The following is a 20,922-nucleotide window of genomic DNA, read 5'->3' as shown; positions in this document are numbered from 1 at the left end:
TCTGCATGTACAGACAATAAAATAAACTTTTTCCATTTTGTTATTCACATGCTGCTGGCCTACATCACTTGCAAGTATACAAGTTAAAGAACATATGTTCTGCTTGCAGGCTAGAAAGTGGCCTTGAATAGGAAATACACATTCTGCTTGCATCCCTTTGAATCCATTTGGACAATGCTATGACTCCTCTGGAAGGTTAAAATGCCTGAAGCCTGGAAGAAGCAGCATCTCATTCCTTTCCAAAAGATGCTCATTTTCACAGGAAAAACTGATTCAGTAATGTTTTATTTAATAAATTGCTTCAATATAAAAAATTAATGTCATAATATAGTATGCAATATCTCTCAAGATTTGAGAACAAACTTTCCTTAAAATTGGGAAATGTTCCATAAAGCTTCAAATTAAATTAACATAACTGAACTCTATAGATATTGCCCGGGACAAGGTCGAAAGACTTGTTCTGACTTCCACAAGCATCAAGATAAAACTTACCTTCAGCAGAGGGAAAGATCAACTAGATCCCAAACTCTGGGAGGAAAACCAGTTTTGCCAGGTTAGCCCCTCTCACCCATGAAGAATCAACACCCATCAGCTTAGCTATTTCTATCAGGAGTTCATCACTTTTTGAAAAATGAATTTAGAAAGAGAAGATTCTTTCAGGCAGGCAGACTCCTGGGAGAATGTCACATGAACCCTCCCGGATACCGGGGAAGAAGTGATGTGGACTGGAGGCACAGGGCACTTCTGATCCCTCCTTGTCTGATATTCCAGTAGGATTTCAGAAGGACTGCCTAAAGTGCCTGAGTGAGGTGGCTGGCCTTATCACAGTCTGGTCAGTGTGCAAAAAAATCCTGGCCTTGAAGAACCTGCAGCCAAAATATGTGACTGAAAAAGAAAGGCAAGAGAAGGCACACTGTGCAGGTCAGACCACAGCACAGGTCAGTGGAAGAGGGATGTCTGAAGAACTCTGTCCTCTGAGAGGCAGCACTGGTGCTAAACATAACAAGTGGCTACTTAGCAGTCCAGAGTGCCCAGGGAGGAGAGAAGTAATTGATTTTGTGTGGCTGTGGTATTGCTGACAGAACTATGTGACATTTAGCAAAGAAAAGTGAGGATGAATAAGTAACCACAATAACCCAGGGCCCTGAGTTGAGGTGACTGAAATAAAGAGCTGGCTGCATTAGCTGTCACAAGATTGTTGTGAGCCATTAGCACCATTTTAAACTTAGTGGGACTAAGTATTACTGCTGCTGTAACCTGTATTGTGATGGTTTAGGAATGTTATTCCCCAAATCAGTCCCCCCCAACGCTCTCCACATCCACATGCCACTCTCTCTTGCACCCCCAATTTCCCCTCACCTTTCCCCTTGCAGCAGGATAGAACTGAGAATTGGAGGCACAACAGGCAAAGATTGCAAGCTGAGGTAAGAACAATTTACTAGAGACAGCAATGAGATAAGGAAATTAACAGTAACAGCAACAATACAAATGACAGAAGGTAGAAGAAAAGAAACATTTCACATGAATAGACTGGACAGGCTCCCTCCACCACGTTTTGTTGACTGGAAGGAACCCCTTCTTCCTGGAGGACAGTCCTTTTCACCCTGCCCTCGACAATGGTGTGAGATGGTACAGAATAACAAATGTGCCTTCTCTAAGACATAAGAGCAGATCTGGAGTTCATGAACTTCCACGTCCTGAGGACCTGACCACTCAGCAGCCTCACATGTGCTGGAACAGCACACTGCCACTTGTTGATGACAAATATTTCCATTCACAGACCTAATATTAAAGAAATAAACCACAAAACATCTTGGAGGCTTCATATGCAGTTGTTGCAAATTCTCCCTTTATGAACTATTCCCTTGCTGCAGCACTTCGGCTTCTGGAGAACTGGGAGAGGGAACACTGGAATGGCTCCGTCTGGAGTAAGTGGTTTTATTGATCCTCTCTCAAAAATCTCCTTCTGTTTCCAAAGCATACCTGTCTCCATAGAACCCGGCATCCTTGATCACTGGCAGCTGGTGAAGGGCCGTTTGTGCTGCAGACCAAGAACTGGAGGTGCTCACACCTTCCCACAGACGGTGTTCCCCTATCTGGACGGCCATTTGAGCTGCCGCTTTTCGCAGCGCACGAGTCGGCAGCTCCGGTGTGAGCAGCTCGGGGGAGCGGCTCACCGGCCCGCGGGAGCGCAGGAACCGGGCGGGCGCCGCTCAGCACCGCGGCCGCGGGGACACGGGCGGGAGCCGCCAACAGCCCGCGCACGGCGGGGAGCGCCCGACACCCGCGGGGGAGCAGCGACACCCTCCCGCCCGTCCCCGCTCACCTGCCCACGGCGGCCAGCCCGGCGGCGAGCAGCGCGGCGAGCAGGGCGCTCCCGGGCGCCGCCACCATCGCACGGGCACGGGCAGGCGGCCCGGCCCCGACCCCGGCGCTGTCCGGCTGTCCCTGGGGCTGTCCCTCCGGCTGTCCCTCGGGCTGTCCCTGGGGCTGTCCCTGGGGCTGTCCCGGGGGCTGTCCCTCGGGCTGTCCCTGCGGCTGTCCCTCCGGCCGACCCGCGGCGGCAGCACCGGAGCGCGGGCGGGCGGCGGGACGGGGCCGTGTAACCGGGCGGGGCGGGGCGGACCCGCCTCCGGCAGCGCTCCCCGCCTGGAGCCGGGGCGGGCAGAGACCCGCAGAGGGGCGGGTGGTCCCGGCCGGAGCAGGGCAGAGTGCCCCCAGCCCGCCGTGGAGACACGGTGATGCTCCCCCGGGGAAAGCCGTGCCGCTCACGCTGGTGTCTCACCCCGTGCCGCAGCCCGCGGTCCCGCCGGCTCTGCCCCAACAGCACCCGCTGTCCGCCGTGGCAGTGCTGCGGTGGGTTTGCATCACCGGGAAACTGCTTTTCTACCGAAAGCTTTCCAGGGTTTGCCTTGCAGGACCATCCCTGAGCAAACTTTTCCCAAGCTGCTAAGTACTTGGATATTAGGAAAAATCTTCTTCAGAAAAAACTTCTGCCAAGTTGTCGACATCTACTGTTGATCTCTTCGGACTTCTTCAAGTGCAGATGTTCCTCCAAAGTACATTTAAGTTACCTTGTAGAGGAGCTGTGCAAAGCCAGAAGTACCAAAAGATGGCATTTTTAGACCCAGGATTCAAATGACATCTAACTAAAATTCCGTCTATTTAAAAGAAACAAACTCGTGCAATACTGTTTATGTGTTGCACAGGATGGTAAAGACTTTTTGTCCTGGATGATGGGCACAAAAGCCATTGTTGGTTTGCAGCTGTGCTGCTGTCTTTCTGAAATGCAGGAGTACCTTGAAACTCTCCAACTCTCTTCATTAGACTTGTTTTCCTGTACGGGAGGAGTAGTCTTTTGATTTTTAGTTAAATCAGCACCATGTAGAAAGCATAATAATTACTTAAAGCTGAATTCAAAGACTCATGGTTTTTATTATGCACATTTATTCCAACAAATAGATATGAATGTATCATTTGAGTCTGAGCTTGCCACTAAAATATTGATCAGTGTTCAAGACAAGTTTTTTTTGTCAGAAGACAAATAATTTCTGAACGGTGATGCATGTAGTCTGTTATGAGCTATAATTATTTCCTCTTTTTTTTATATCCTTTTTTTTAAATTTTTTTTTTCTTTTTTTTCCCTTTTCCCCAGAGTGATTTGTGGATAGGTCTGTCTGCCCTGGTGGTCCCTAAGTAGTATTTCACATTGCCTGCTGGAATGGGACTGGCCCTGGGTCTCCTGACCCTGGAGCTTCCATGCAGAGGAGGAGATTTGGTGCTGTTTTATACTGCAACAACACAGACTCTGAACTTCAGAAGACTGAAAATGACTTCTTTATTTTTGGGATGGGTCTTTTTTATATACTATTTTACACAGACCAGTTTGATTTGTCACAGAAAGGCACACCTCTTCTTTCCCATTGGTCAGATCAGAGGGATGTCAAGAAGAAGTTTCTCCTAGGAAAAGGAGTGGAAAAGAAAGCTAGAGCTACAAAAACATGTCTCTTGTTTACACAAAATTTTCTGGGAAAAAAATTTTAAAAAACCAAAACATCTCAAGCACAAACCCAAACTACAGAGATTCAGTCTCCAGAGCATGCTGAAGGTTCATGAAGTACCTGCCCTGACACAACTCTGATTATACCATGATTTAATATGCTTTTTTCCTCTGAGGCAGTAGCTCTAATATTCAAAGTGGTGGAAGAGTGGAATGGAAGACGGTCTACAAGGCTATGGAAGAGAATTTAATTTGCCCCTTTCTTTTCTGCACTTTGAGTATCTCTTCCCATGGAAAGGAAGGGGTTACATTTTCAAATTAAGCCTTGAACTCTGAACAGTGCTGCAAGTCCCCTGTGAGGAACCCAACACCAAGTATCTAATGCCCCCCATATGAGCCCTTTTTTCCCACCTGGCCTATCTTAATTGATACCTATGCAATCCATGTGTGCATCAGGGATTGCCATTTCCAGCAGCTTTATGAATGAATGTAATAGGAGATCACTGCGTGGTTTTCAGGGAGGAGTTTTATAAGTATAGCTTCCTGGCTTTTGATGTGATTTTCTTTAGTTTCATGTCTCCTGCCAAAAAGATTTAGACATTTTTTCCCCTCATATTATTTCTCTACATACTAACACACAAATCTTTCATTGCTTGACTCCGTTAGCCTATAACAAAAATGATTCAGTTACTGGTGATCCTCTTATATATAACACTTTCCATATGGTAGCCCAATAACATGATGTTTCTTAGTAGTTCTTGGGGGTTTTTTCTGACAGAAAAAAACCACAGAGGTTTTATAGTTTGTTCAGCCATACTATGTTTAAAAAAGTGTGAAGTTAATGTAATCTATACCTTTATTTTGTCATATTAATAAATTTTAAATGTTAATTGACTATCCTAATTTGGTAATTTGGTGCTTTGGAGCTTTAACCTTTGACAGTTTGGCCTTACTATTTGAATCATCAAAATGTAGATTACACTTCTGCTATCATGAGTTCAGGTTCTCTCTGTGTCTTAATATTTGAAGTTTATGTTGGTGTAATATGCTAACTTTTCTCATTCTGTAAATACAAATTATTCAATCTCTATTTAGAAATCACAAAGGACTGATGAAATTGAAATAGAAATACTTCAATTAAAACATTTACATTAAGCATAGATAGAGTAAAAAACCTCAAGAACATTAAAAACTGAAATATTGCTACAACGGTAATAATGACTATATCCCTTTTATTTTAATGCAGTTCCGCTTATACTGCCAAGTAGTCTCAGATCAAGTTATTTTACAGGATTTTCATGGAGTAGAATAAATAAATACAAGCAAACCATTCATTTTTTTTTTCTCATGAATCATTTTATCAGCTTCAACAGACTACTTTGAAACAGTAAGAAGTCATGAATAGGATTTCTGCATTGGAATTCCTGAATAGAATCATGATTATAAAATTAATTGAGCATATTTTTTGTTTTGGTTTGCTGAGTGCTGCTTCAGGATATCTTGAGAAAAAAAATCAGCTTCAATGTTGAAATTCCTGCAGTTATTTAACTATGATCTGAGGCTTTAGGAAAACTATCAAATATCCAGAGATTTATGAGACCTTGTAATATTGCTTCACTGAGACTATGCATGTGAGGAAAAGTTGGCAGACTAGATTGTTAAAGGCAGAGCACCAGCATTAACAAACCTTTGCTACTAGGAAAATTTAGTTGTAACCTCAAACTCCTTTTTAGTTGACATTATAAAATACTCTCAGAAGTGGTCTGTTTACATTCCTTTGATATTTGATAACATTTTTCAGATTTCTACCATGGTTAAACTCAGCCCTGTGGTCCATGGGGCAATGTTTGCTGTCCTTTCTGTAGCAGAGAGTAGGAATCCATTGACGGGATCAGTCTGGATCCCAGATATCCATGAGAAGGCTCAGTATGTATCTAACCAAGTTATGGTTCCTATGAGGGAGTCCTTATTTCTGGTCAAAAGTAATTGCAAGCATAAAAGCTCAGTGTTTAGGAAATGCTTTGTATTGTACGATGCTTAAATAATTAAAACTCAAGATGATGGGTGGCTTAATACAGCATGAACAAGAGCCTGCAAAGATTATATCATTGGGTTGGAGAACACCTTTCTAAACATATAAGTAAGAGGATTCATATGTTGGGCTTATATTCCACAGCCTGGAGTTCCAAGCAAGGTTATAAATTTATTTGGCAAAAGCAACTGCGCTGAAGGATATATGTGCCTGTTTGATGACTGGTTCAGGAGAACATTTCTAAGAACTCAGCAAAAGCTGATGAAGTCTATTTTCACAGCTAAGACGAAGGTCACCAGAGAAGTTATGGATGCCACACACCTGGAATTGTTCAAGCCCAGGTCGGATGGAGCTCTGAGTAACCTGGTCTAATGGGAATTGTTCCTGCCTATTGCAGAAGGGTTAGAACCAGAGGATCTTTAAGTTCCCTTCCAACTCAAATCATTCCATGATTTGCTTTTCTGAGTAGACATCTATCTCCTTGGTTTCAATCACTTTGTCTTGGAACCTTTTCCTCCAATGTCCTTTAAATTTTGCACATGACCATATATTTCCTAAGCTTATATATAGAAATGTATTATTACAAATATTTTTAAATATAAACATCTGTTTAACATATATCTGTTCCTAATATGCAGTGTAAAGTTCAGTGTATGCCTTAAATCCCTCCTGAAAAATAATTTGGCTGCTTTTCTTCCCCCTTCCCAAGAGTGTGTATATTATAAATAAAAGCTAAAGTAACATACTTTTAAGGGGAGGAATACCAGAAATTTGAAACTTTTTTTTTTTTTACTCCCACAATCTTCAGACAGGCAAAACCATCACAGAGTTCAAAACAAAGCCTTAATATGGAAAGCAAGGGCCAAAAGTAAAACAAAAACAAATAAAACCCCCACCCCAAACAAAGAAAAAAAGCCACCACCACCACCAAAAAACCTAAATTAAAATAGTGTTCTATATTTCAGACACCAGGATTTGAGGAGATGCTATTGACTGCTTTTCAAAGTGCTAAGTATATCTGCTTCTTAAAACTGGTTATTACTGTAAACTGTCATCATTAACCAAGGAAATTTCGACTCACAGCTGACCCAAAAGCTTCAACTTCGTGCACTTAACAAGGCAGCAAGGTCTGTTCTTAATCAAAATGCAGAAGAGACAATTTACTCTGTGCTGCACCCATGTTTTTGTCAATTGCAGAAGATGCTGCTGAGTGCACAGCACTCTTACAAAGTCAGAACAGTTTTTTCATTCATAAATATTAATTCAAGGCATTCAACCTAAAACATTTGAAAGACTTGGCTCTTTTCAATTATTATTCATTGCACAATGATCTTTTAATTGGAAATTGATAATTACCAGATTATTAATTCTGTTTTACTGTCTTGGAATTAATATGAGTTTATCTGCACACAAAGAAACACTGCGAGTGTTTATTTGGCTGTATCTTAAACCAGACAAAAGTCTCACTATATTGTATATAAACATTACACAAAATGCGTATTCTACATCTAGATGCCTACTATCATAACAGATATTTTTATAGGGCAAGAGCTGTGAAAGTAACTGAATTTCCCCTGCTGCAGCCTTTTAGAAAATCAAACTAAGGCAGAGGTTCTAATTAATTTCAAATAAGAATAAAAAGTCTGTTTGGCTTGACAACAGCATTCTGCAGACATCTGGTGAAATCTGGATTTGACTGATAATATGTTAACAACATACTGTTTCAGTGAGATCCCTTGATTTTTGAAGAATTAAATTATGCCTGTAAGAAAGCCTGGTTTTGACAAAAATAAAGAAGGAAAATCAACAGAAAGTTGGGCAGATTTTTAGCAGGGATGCCTTGCTGAGCCATTCTTGCAGGATTTGCAGTGCTAGAGAAATTAGCAATGCCTGGGGTGTTCCTCAGAGTACCAAATGTTTGCCCAAGAAATGGCCCTAGGATAGCCTCCTTCAACACTGATCCAAAATATCTCCTGTGTGTGATTTTTTCCTGGGTGGAAGAGAAAAATAATATTTTTCTAACTTTTTTTTCTGAATGTTTTCCCTTTTTTCACTTACCTTCCTGCAAACTTTATTTTAAAAGCATGCAACTTGTAACATAAAAACAGAGACAGCAACATCTTCATGAAGAGTGATTTTTCAAGAAGAAGGAGTTTTTACGAGGGCATGTAGTGATAGGGGAAGGAGCGATACCCTGAAAGAAGATAGATTGAGATTAGATAGTAGGAAGATATTCTTTACTGTGAGGTTGATGAGGCATTGGAACAAGCTGATGGAAGTGTTCAAAGCCAGACTGGATGTGGCTCAGAGCAACCTGTTCTTGTGGAAAGTGCCCCTGTCCAAGGCAGAGGGATTGGAACAAGATGATCACTAAGGTCCCTTTAATCCCAAATCCTTCAGTGATTCTATTAGGAGTTATTCACCCCCACTGCTGAACTGTTATCTGTTAAGAAGTGCCTCTTCCCTTTCGAAAGTAGGTATAAAATAATTTGATATTCAGTGGGATCACAGCAGCTAAGGGTGGTCATTCTCCTCATATTCTCCAGCAAGTCTCTGCTGTTTCTATACTGATTAGTGGATTACCCAGTCAAAAGAGGCAGCCTCTGCAGGGGCAATCAGGAGAACAGCACCAAATGCCCCTCTCTCAGATGATTGCTTGTTTGTTGTGTGAGGTTTGATTTGCTCAGGCAAAGCTCCCTGAGTTTTATCAGTGCTGGGTCATTTCAGACTCATCCAGAACCTGGTAGGTTTCATGTTTGCAATGTTTTTTGCTGGGGCACTGTGATAGAAAACTAGAAAATATAGTTAACTTTATAATCTCAGACAAATCAGCTGTCACTGTCAAACGTGACCTTCACTAGCAGTCCAACAAGAAATTACAAAGACTCAAAACCTTGGGGAAAAATAATTTGCTGAGGAACTCCAGTTCCTTCAGAAACTAAGGGAGCTTGTGCTTATCTGGTATCTCTTATCTCTTATGAATAAGTCACGAGCATCTCGAATGCTGTTTTGTCTGTTAGTAATTTGCATGGATTCAGAAAATAATACATAGTCAGCAAGCCAAAAGGAATGTCTGAGCTACTTCTGATTTTTGTCTTGCAGTGCTTAACACTATTTTTCATAATATGGGGAGAAGAGAGGAATGTTTAACTTATATTGCTAAGAAATGATCTAATTTCTATAGACAGATTCCTTTTCACTTGCCTTAAAGCAAACAGAGCTGACACATGTTCCTTATTAAAAATGGAATTCAAGCACTAACCTTCCTCCCTAACAGTGCTCATTAGGAAGTTTCCATGTTGCATGGTAATTTTCAGAGAAAGAGGACCTCCCAGTTTTTTTTCTTGAAGAGCTTTGTTATTTTCTCACCACAAACTCTCCAGAAGGCCTTTGGCAGCTCTGTCATAATGCTCAGTTTCTTGCCTGGAAGCCTGACCTCCTGAAATATTCCATTCTTACACTCTTTAGTCTTCAACCACATGGGGTAGTGTGCTTACCACAGTAACTGGAAAATGACTGCTGTTAAAATAATAGCTGTTGTTTCAAAATTTATGAAATGTTTCAGAATGTCCTTGTTGGCACCACTAAAGAACAGCTTGTTCCCGTGAATACACAGTATGGTTCTCAACTAGTCCAGACAGATAACAAAAGCTCAGAAGCACTCAGTGTTTCAACCTGCTTGGTAGGTGTTCTTTCATTTCATCTACAGTTACCTGTGGTCTGAGTTCAGCAAGAAGGAAAAGCTCTGCTTTTCCGTGTTGTCCAAGAAATGTGGAATATGTGTTATAAGAAAAAATCCTTAATGGGGAAAAGAAGTTAATAACATTATATTGATGAATATTAATTTATAGATAATTTTATTATCTGGTTAAAGGTCTTTTGAACTCTTAAATCCTCACAAGACAGGTCACCCTTATGGATGTGGCTGTATGGTGTTAGTATAGATGTTATACAGAGAAATTTGCTGGTAAGTGATATAGCAAAGTAGATCAGGTCTGAAAGGAAGGGAAAGGTGAAATCTGCTTGTAAAAAGCTTTGAGTGAGTTGATTTTACTCACACTCATTCTTACTTCCACTTACCACAGGTACCAAGTGTGCCTAAGTGGTGTGACACCATGTGGGCCACAAAGGACCAGAGAAACTGGCTACTGAGTCCTTGTCATAGCTCTGGGGTTCTTATGGTTGGCAGTGATGAATTACTTTTAAAATAAATATTTCATGTTTATTTAGGACTATGTTTATTCTCCTGTTGTGGTAAGAGGAAGGAATGGTGTGTATGATGTTCTGCAGTCTTGTTGCCATCCATTCTTATGTTCTCAAAATGTCTTACATTAATGAGTAATTTCTGCTGAGGTGTTATCACAATGTGTGTTGTCTGGGTTTGGCACATTCCTCAGTGTGATTGACTGGGAACTGCCTTGTTCATTACATTATTTTTTTAACCCTTGATCTGCTCTTTTCTTCTAGTGCTGTCTCTTTTTCCTACACACATTTCCTTTCATAATTAACACTTAGCAACCTCAAAACCTTGGTTACAAGTCTTTCCATCCTGGTTACAGTTCTAGGAAAACCTTGGAATTGCAGCTATGCAGGACCTAGGAAGTGTGAGTAACTGGTGTTCTCCCCATGTCAGGAAAAGACAAGAGTTGTGTGTGGTTCATTATAAGAACATAATATGGCAAACAACACAACTCAGGAAGATGCATAACTCTGAAGTTTATAGGAAAGCAGAATGTAACAAAATTGCACACTTTCTCCCATGTATAGTTGGATAAAATTTGTCAAGGAGAGGTCATCTCTCTGTCCCATTCAAATACTGCCAGGCCATGTGTCATAATGCCAAGATTGAGAAAGCTTTTAACCTTTGAGGATTATCTTTCTTTTGAAGAGAAAATAATGAAGTCATTATCCCTCGAGTATAATGATATTTTTTTTCATATTTATCACTGGTCCATATCAGGATTCTTATTCTGGAAAAAGAAATTTATTTTTTCAACTGAGTAAGTACTTCTTATGTATCTTCATTTATACCTCCTGTCAACAAACTCTGGGATCTTGATTCCATTGTGTTTGAGGAAGCAAGGATTCCATAACAAAGATTTGAAGAAAATAGATATTGAAGGCTAACAGTGCAAGATAACACTGACTGATGGTAGGATTGAGTAGACAGCTGTATATCTGCTGGTTTTGTTTTGAAATGTTGTATCCTGCTGGTATCTGCTATGCTTGAACATGTAAGAGAGTTCAGTTTTTCTTTTTCAGCTGTGGACTGAATTCCCTGCTTCTCTAAATGGGAGTGTTTCGATTTTGGAGTTTAAAGGACTTCTCCATTGCACAGCATTTAATATTAACTTTCTGTATTCAGTGCAGATGGATTTATATGCTGCCTGGCTTTTTTTTTTTTTTTTTTTTTTTTTTTTTTTCCATTACTGGTTTGGCTAAGCAGACAGGTGGAGGTGGATAAGTTTATGTGCAGGTTGAATGGATGCCAGGTATAGAAACCATCTCTGATGTAATCTCCAGAGCTCCACAGAGCTAGTAACAAAACCAGACTTGTATCAGCAGTTGCAACCATTGTTTGGTGTGATTTTACTGGGCACCATGTGTTTTGTGTATCATCATTCTTGACCATGTGTAGTAACTTCAGATGGTTTATAAGAATGAGCGATAATGGTTAGTCCCTTTGCTAAACAAAACTCCAATTTAGGTTGGGTGGAATTACAGACTCTTTGTCAGTGCTCTGTAATTGTGTTTGTGCTGTGTAAATGACCACCATGAGAGTCTGGACACTGGGATATTCCTTAGCAAAGCTACAAATATTTTAGATCCAGGTAGGCATGTATAGTGTAGGGTCAGTCTCATTGTAACAAGTGTTTTCTAAATGCCACCCCCTGAAGGCAGATAATGTGAAGTTGTTGTAGAGGAAATGCACGGATTTCAGAAGCTTTCAAGATGAAACTGAGGACTGGAAAAGTTTATTATCTTGAGCTTCCACTGTCCTTCTTACAGTATCAATTTTGCTTTCCCACTATGGTTCTCTGGGTATGCTAAGGGCAAATCTGAAGTATATTTATACATTTCCAAGTAATTCTGTCCTTTATGACTGTGGTTCCCAACATTTCTGCCCCTTAACCTGAGTAAGCTACCTGAGTTATATAATCACCATTTTCTGGGAAAAAATCCCAAAAGTAGGAGTTCTTTGTCCATGAATCATATATTGACAGAAATGTTCTGTTAGGGTAAGAAACAGGTGAACTGCTACTTTCCAGAAAGTTGAATCATCTAATCATCTATCTTTCCAGAAAGTTGAATGAATCTCAATAATCTGGATTTCAATACCTTTATCGTTCATTTCAATCAGCACAATGAAAAAATTAAGTATCCTCTCACTAGAAATAGCAGAAATTGATATGCCGTGGTTTGAAATTGCACTTTTAGCTAATGCATCCATCTGTGTCTTTATGATTCTGAGTCTGTCAAAAAGCTGTTTTCCCTTTCCAATACCATTACAGTAAAATAGACACGTTTATTAAACTTAGATACAAATCATATAATATACAGTTTGTTAAAAACAAGAGTCTGGCCTGTGGCAGGCATCCTGTGCATTAGTGGGGTAATGTTGAGCTCTGGTGACAATGGAAGCTGTGTAGAAACTGTGGGCTATGCAAGCTGCAGAATGCAATGAAAAGGAGGATTAAAAGTAAAAAGATGATTTGTGACCCAGAACTTCTCACTGCCCAGTGAATCTTGCTGAGACAATGGAAGGAACAAGTAAGAGCTTTAGAGGGTTAAAAATACTTTGTTTCAGTGTTTAAAGAAGGCTGTCTTTCTCATTGACTATTATGTAGGATATGTACTTTTCTGTTCTTGAAATTAATGCTGTTTATGGTATAAATCTGAGCAGTTAATAATGTACAGAGAGGAAACTTTTGTTTGCCTCTCTTGGAAGTGGAAGCCAATGGACAGTGCCCTGTCTCTCCCCAGCAATCTGTTTAAGAGAGCAAAATTACATCTCCCGCCTTGAACAATAGTGGTCTCTAGAGAAAATCTCTTCTTTAGAAACAATTGCATGACTCTGTGTCACAGAGTGTTCATTGCTTTCTGGAGGCAGATTATAATAGTGAATCAATGCCAGTATCTTTCTGTGTTTTATTGTGCATAATTGTGCTGGGTCTCTCCATTTAATTGAAATGTGCTGCTAATTGATAAAACAGCCCCATGTGAAGAAAAGTGGCAGGAAACACAAAGTAGAGAAATCCCAGCCATCTCACAGCAAAATCTGTTCTGTTTTGTCCTGCACACAATGTGTTGCATTCTTTTTTCTATTTCAAAGCTCCATGTGTTTTATTTGCCTAGAATGGTGCTCCTGATTTAGAAGTGAGTAGGTCAGTTCCTGTGTGTTGGGGCATTCCTCAGAACATTAAATTTAAACCCTGGTCTGTGACAGAAACTAAGTAGCTGAGGATGGATTTTGTGACTCAGGTCCATACAGGAATGTTATGCTGAATTTCTTAAACCACTCATTTACTGAAGAAGTGTCTCATCAGAAGAAATATTTTTTCATCTTTTCTCACATATTTTTCTGTTATTTTCCCTTTGAGGATTAAATTGACTGGTACTTCCGGATGAGAAGGATTTCTGCAGGGACTGAAAATATGATATTCACTTTGTCTCTTCTAATAAGCCTCAAGTGCAACAAAATAAAATTAAATTGCTGATGACCTGTAGTACATGCTCAGTTTGGAAATCTGATATTTAGGGAGTGTGCCATCAACTATCAACAGTCATCAGCTGTTCTGAGTGTAAACCTAGTGTGAGCAACCAAGACGGGAACAAGTTGTTAGAGGTTTGAAGAAACCCTGAAACAATTACAGGGTTAATTACAATAGCAATTACAGCAGCTGAAGGATTTTTCAGATAGGCCAGCAGCAGAAATCCCACCATGACCATTCCTCAAGTTTGCTGCTTGTGCTAGTCTGGAATTTGACATGGGAAAAGGTGCACCAAACGCCAAGATGAAATAATTGATGACAAAAACATCCACAAGGTAGGAATGATGATGCATAGTTTATACACAGACTGGATTCTTCTCTTGGGTTGGTACTGCCTGATAATGGTGTTTAGATACTCAGGGTTGGGATGGCAGCCTAAACCAGAAGATACAGTCTATACTATCTTCAAATTTGTTTCTGGAAAAGGTATTGGTTTTGCCTTACAGGCTGTGGTCACAGACGTATCAAAGATAAACAAGAAGTGATCCATTGCCTTCAGTAGGCAACTTAACCCAACATTTACAGTCATGATGACACCAAACAATCTCTCTGCATCACACTCTTAAATGACATTCCTTGCTGAAAGATGAAGAATTTGCCTTGCATTGCATGTCTTAATGCTACATTTTTTTTTCCTCTACCTTTCTCTGATTTAATGTAACCTGACTTGGTAATTTTTTTAGTATGATTCTGAAAAACTTGCATTCTTTTCCTGCTGGGACAGTGGCTTTGTTATTAGTGATTTGAGAAGAAGTGGAAATAAATTTTGGTAACTTAGGAAAATTCTCTCAAAAGATAGCACAGCACATAGAACAGTGAGTAAATGCCTTAAATTAAACTGGTATAAATCCCAATGCATGTAAATAGCTTGTAATAAAGAAATTGCATTATTTGTGGCACTCCACAAGGGCACCTTCCTCTACTACATCTTTCAGAATCCCAAAATAAATCACCCTGAAGATTATCTCCTTCTCCATTGCTATGAAAGCTCTGGGTTATTATTTCTCTTGTCTCATTCTTTCATAAGAAACACAGCAATAAAATCACTAATCTGTCCTCCCACAACACCCTGCTGATAAAATGTGTAAATCATAAATGATTCCTTTCAATAACAAATTTGTTTCAGAGAAAGAAGGAAAAAATAAATTAAAATGAGAACCTAGGGAACAACTGAATATCGCTTTTGCAATATCTTCAGAGAAAATTTTTATTGCTAGTACTAATTATAACCCCCCAAATTTTATTCTGGAAGAAACCTACCTCTTCTCATGCCATTCAGACCTGGGATAGAAGTTGTATGCTTCTATTAATGATTAGTTGGATAGATAGATAGATGATAGATAGACAGACAGACAGAAGGGATGCCACTGGTTACTGCCTGCCAGTGAGACTGTGCACTACTCATCACAACTCCTTGAGACACCACTCTGTCCAATCTCCTACCTGCCTTGCTGGCCACTGGTTTGTTGATCAGGGGATTGTGGCAAAGGCTGTGCTTTGACCAGCCACCAAGGTTACTTCCATTTTCACAGGAAACCATCAGGTTGCTTCAGTGTGATATCTCTCCACTGTTTTGTCACCTGCTCCAAGACAAGCCTCCATGTGCACTCCAGCCACTCCTTTACATATATTTATATATACCTATGGATATAAAGAGATAGATCAATACACAGAAACACAGATGAGCTTGCATTTGAGGTGCCATGTCACTTGTCTTTAGCAAAAGATGACACCTTGGCATGGCTCATTTCTAGACCACGAGAAATCCAAGATGTTCAAACCCAGCAAAAATTTTTCCAACCAAATTTTGCCAGTCAAATGCTCTTCTTAAAGGATACAGAAATCCAAAAAGTGGCAGGATTTTGGAAACGGGCTTTAGTTCACTAAGTCAGGTAAATACTGGAAGCAGGTAAGATTATTTTTTCAACCTGCTTACATTCATGCTGTAGGACTTCAGAACGCCCCAAATCCTGACCAGAATCCTTCAGGCTTATAGGAGGTTTCTAACTTTTGGAGAATTCTTGGATAGTAATTTGATGTGCATTCTTCTGTCTGCAGCTTTGGATCGAACATTTTCCATCTCCATCGGCTCATTTTTCACCTCAGAGCCACTCTATTGTGCTGTTGTTTTACAAGAATATGAATGCTTTTCTCCTGCAAGGTATTGATACAGAGAGTCTGGTCTGAGAGAGAGGTTTAATGAGTTTCCTGCTCAAATATATTTATATGCAAAGTTGTGTTTGCTTATTTTGAATTGGGACCCCCTCTGTGCTGTTACTAAATGATGCAAAGAAGACTCCCAGAAGCATAAGAAAACGATGTACTTTTACACTTTCATTGCTTCCATACCCCCACAATGGGAGAAAAAAAAATCTCATGGTATAGAAAAATAGAAAGACTTAGTTAATGACTACAGTTTAATTTTTCCCTGTGGTCCCCTTAGTGAGAAAAAAGGCTGATGTGCATATATTTTTGTCAATATATTAACTTCACTTTGTGGGTTTGCATACTTCAAATAGGTAAAAAATTGTCATTAACTTCACTTTGGAGAGGCATTTAGCTTAGATGTAACAGAGACTGAGAAAAGGTGGAAAGCATTTTTCCTTTATTGCTAAAGAGAGAATTATTGTCTGATTTTATCCACATCACTCTCAAAAATGCATATTTAGGGTTTTCCTAAAGGTGCCAGCTGTAACAAAATACTCTTGAAATTGAGAGATACTGATCTAAATACATTTTTTTCCTTTTTAAAATCTTTTTGTTCAAATTAACAGTAAAAGGAATAAACAGTGTTGTTTCTTCAGCTTTGAAAATTACCATTAAATCTGTCAAGAGGATTATTACAACTACAAAGCTATTCCTTGCAAAATGAGTTTGTACAGTAAATGTTGCCATTGTAAAGTGGGAGGCCTTTTATACATCAAAGTGATAGCATTACAATTGTCAAATTGAGATAATCTTTCTATTAAATTTGGATTATATATGTTGAATATATGCTCCACATTTTGAAAGTGTTTGTAAATGTGCAATTGCAGATCTTTGAGTGGATTATCTCTAGAAAGACCTGAAGGGCTGGAAAAAAGAAACAAAGGGTAGAAAAAGATTTTACAGCTAGCTTCCAGATTTGTGGCCAGATCTTAAAAATAACTTCTTCTTCATATTAGAATTGCCTCCCACAGCAGAACTGAACCTATGCTATCATATTATAAACAAAAATAAAAGTTTGAAATATGACTAGGCAGCTTGTGATAATGGACATTGAATCTGGTCTGAATTCAGAGTGAAGGGATGTTCAGGCCCATACCTAGTTTAGTAAAAGGAGGCAGACCATTTTTCTCAAGCTCTTGGACTCAAACTTTGAAATTTTGTGGGTTTAGAACCTGGCTGTAGCATTTGTTTCTTATATGGTGGCAGATAAACTACATGAGAAAATTACCCATGTTACATGGTTACAGAAGCCCATCCTTTGGTTCAAGAGTTGATAATGGTTGTTTAAGTGCTATTCTATTATGTCTAAATTCTGTACACACTGGTATTTACATAATTTTATTCCTCACACAGTGCTAAAAATGTCATCTCTGCATTTTTAAAATTGAAACCAAGTTGTCTTTTTTGGATTACAATTCTTAGTATCTAAATTGTTTTTACAGTATGAAAATGCTAGAGTTAGCAAATGATGAATCATGCCAAAATGTCAAAAACTGAGATTATAATGGAGTTTTAGATTCCTTTTCCTTTCTGAATAATTACAGCAGAGTAGATCTATTTTGATTTTAAAGATTTGCCAATAAAATGTGTAATTGTTCTAAAGCCTACAAGCTTGTTAGTCTTCTTGTTCCCAGTAAAAGAAAACACATTCCCTTACTACCTTTCCTTCAGGATACATGGTGACAGTGTGTCCAGAGCACAGTGGGAATGTACTGCAGATGATGAGCTGAACAAGGACTCAGCGCCCTGTGTTCTGCTAGGCTGAAGGGTGGATATTTGGCCTCAGTGCCTGTGTGTTATCAGCTTAGTGACACATTCCAGGCTGAATCTGCCCCAAATCCCATCAGTTGTAGACGGAATTGCTTTGCACACACTGAGCTTTCTGAGGAGGATGCTACAGCAGATGTGAAACTGTGTGCAGGGATATAGATAAAATTTGGTATATGGCTATGTTAATCCCTGGTCCTCCTTGCTCTGTTGAGCCACAATAAACCTGGCAAAGTCAGGATCTGCCAGAGCTCTGAATGGGTCTTGTGACTGCAGCCTCTGCAGAGGGGAACACTGCTTCCCTCAGCTATGGGATAACCGTGTTTCATGTGATTCTGAGCACTTGAGCACATGTTTAATAACACAAATGTCTCTGTTTCTGTGTCTCTGTAGTAAAATACAGGTCTCAAGGCAGCATTTACTCTCTCACAAGCACCAGAACAGGAAGGAGTGTGTTCATAACATTACTGAGCTGGGGATATAAAAATTAATGGAAACCAGTTCAAATACATTAAAGCTTTTGTGCAATGCTCATTTCTTGAGATATTATGTTATGATGTTGGTTAAGGATGCCTGTGTATTTGTGTCTTTTATGCACTTGCTTCACCAAATTAGAAGTTAATTTGTAGCAAACTTTTAAAGAGAAATGAAGTATTATTGTTGTAATTCCACAGTTGTATCACAGTATTATTGTTGTAATTCCACACAAGTTTGGCATGTAAGTAGGGAGCTTTGACAAGTAGTAACTGGTGTTCTGGTTCTAGTCCACCCATTAATAGCAACCAGGAAACCAGAGAACAGAAAAGGATCAGATTCTGCTCTGGGATGTACTCTGGCTTGTCTTCTCAATGGGAATTAAGTATGTGCATCTAAGGGAGGAACTTGGCCTTACAGCATGGTTTTTCAGACCTGGCTGGATGACCAACCTCCTGAGACAAAAACATAGACTATACTGTGTCTGCTGTGAGACTACACTTCTTGAGGAATAAAACAAACCAAAAAATGTTTCTTACTCTTTTTCTCATAAGTGAAGTCATCTGTTCTCCAACTTAGTAAAAGGGGATTTGAGACACTTCTTTGTCTTTTCTGTTTCTATTGCTTTTTCATCTCCATCGTGGTTAGATTCTGCTGTATTACTCTGAAACATAAAATTGTATTTCTTTTAGCTCTTCAAGATTCCTAAATATTTGCCTTCTATATATTTCCAGGTCTTGTTTTGGTATCCCAGAAATGTTAGCAGGAGTTGCATAATCAAAAGGCATTTAAAAGGAACCTAACAGATCATTCTTTATTCCTTAAAACTATTGGGTTTAAATATACCATGCACACCAGTTACCCTGATTGAAAGAAGTTGTAGGCAGGGAGCTCATTGCCATTGCAAAGCCATTGTATGGGGAGACCATTTTTTACTATGTGGAAGCTTTTTCTGAAGAGGTGACTGAAAGCTGCCACCTAATACTTAGTTTTATGTGGTGGTGGCTCTACATGCTTTATTTGTTGGCTTGACTCTGTTGGATTTATGTTGACTAAAAGCATTTAGCTGTGGCTAGAAAAGAAGCTGGAGTAACTGAATCACAGTCAAGGTGATTGCTACAGGGTGCCCTGTGCTAAAATCATACCTCTAAATTCATCAAGCCTTTTCTTGACAATAATTAGAAGTGACCATTTGCAGCATTGAAGTACTTTCTTGATCTCAAATCCTATGATACTTTGTCAGAATCAGTCTTGAAATTTAGTACTGTGAGCAAAGAGAAACAGTAATTGGTTTGTCAGTGTAATAAGCCTGTGAGGTACTATAAAAAGAAAGAGAGCTGAAGCTTGTTAGTCACCATGGGCAATGTAGGTCCTACCCTTGGTTTTGGTGATAAAAGCCTGTTGAAATTCTGTTGTTTAGAAGCTCCACTTATGTAAAACCCTGGAGCAGTATAGGAATTACTTTCTTCTGTTGAAATGTAAATTAAGAATACATATTGAGCTTTTCAGTCACATAATTTTGACTTTGAGGTTAAATTAAGCAAATTAGTTCTGCAGAGTCAAGCACTTAAGTCATGCACTTAATGACAAGATTATTCAGTCAGTAGTGGGATAGCTGAAGGAAATCCCTGCACAAATCCATCGTACAGTAAGGGTTGGAAGTAGAGGTGCACAGTCTGAAGAACTTTGAATTTGCTTGTACTGAAACAAGAAGGAGCCTTGAGAAAGGGGCCTCCTAAGGATTATTTCCCAAATATTTGAAAGTTTCTGACTGAATGATCAAACAATCACTCAGATAATAACCTGGCTTTAATTATCAAGCTCCCACACATGTTCTGTTAAATAAACCCCTACTTCTGCATGATAGGGGGTGGTTTGATTTTTATGAAGTTATATGGAAACATATAATTGCTGGAAAAAGTGAGGTTTACCTTATCTAATTCTATCTGACCAATCCCAGGCTGGGACATGTGGTTCTCTGAAGGTGACTAGGTCCTTGCTGGAAGGTGAAGGAAGGATGACTTGTGCACAGGCTTTCAGACACCCCAGCTTGGACAGATGACTCTCAGCTGCCAGTCTCCTTCACTGTACTACAGAAAATGTTCAGATCGTCTCCTTACATGTGCCAGTTACCTCTACCTTCCTGGTAGAATCAAATCATCACAATCCACATAATTAATAAAAGAAATAGTCTCATCTGGCCCTTTGGGCAATGTCTGTCCAAAATCCACAGAAGAAAGCAGGCTTCTAACATATTTCCAAATATGCCTTAACTGGTAAAATATAACAAACTTATACTGGTGAAGAAATACTGCCTCCCCAAAGAACAGCAGTTTTCCAGGCACTAGACACTTTTGCCTAATTTTTGATAGAGTTATTTAGGATTTTCAGTAGCTCAAAATACAGCTTTTCACTTACCAAATCTTAAAACAAGTGGCAAATGAAGTGACTATACTCAGAGTAGTCCTCAAGGATTATGTCAGAGGTGGTATTTTCTAATTTCTTTGAAAGAAATGTCTTCATTAGAGTCACTATTTTCAGTCATGTGCAAATGGTTGTAGGTGTGTTTTGATTTGATTATAGTAAAATATGCAAAATTTCTATATTTTTGTTTTACCTGATATTCAATTTAGTTTTCATGTCACCCACATGAACTGCTGTAGAGGCCA

At 39.4% G+C, this 20,922-nt stretch overlaps 1 protein-coding gene across 1 annotated transcript in view; it reads left to right on the top strand.

Annotated features, from left to right (window-relative positions):
• Positions 1–20,922, top strand: part of GPM6B (glycoprotein M6B) — a 510,804-nt gene that overhangs the window by 211,509 nt on the left and 278,373 nt on the right. The window lies entirely within an intron of this gene.

Source organism: Sylvia atricapilla, chromosome 2 (assembly GCF_009819655.1).
Source record: "Sylvia atricapilla isolate bSylAtr1 chromosome 2, bSylAtr1.pri, whole genome shotgun sequence".
In the NCBI taxonomy this organism is placed as follows: domain Eukaryota; kingdom Metazoa; phylum Chordata; class Aves; order Passeriformes; family Sylviidae; genus Sylvia; species Sylvia atricapilla.
This window is presented reverse-complemented; position numbering and strand designations above follow the sequence as displayed.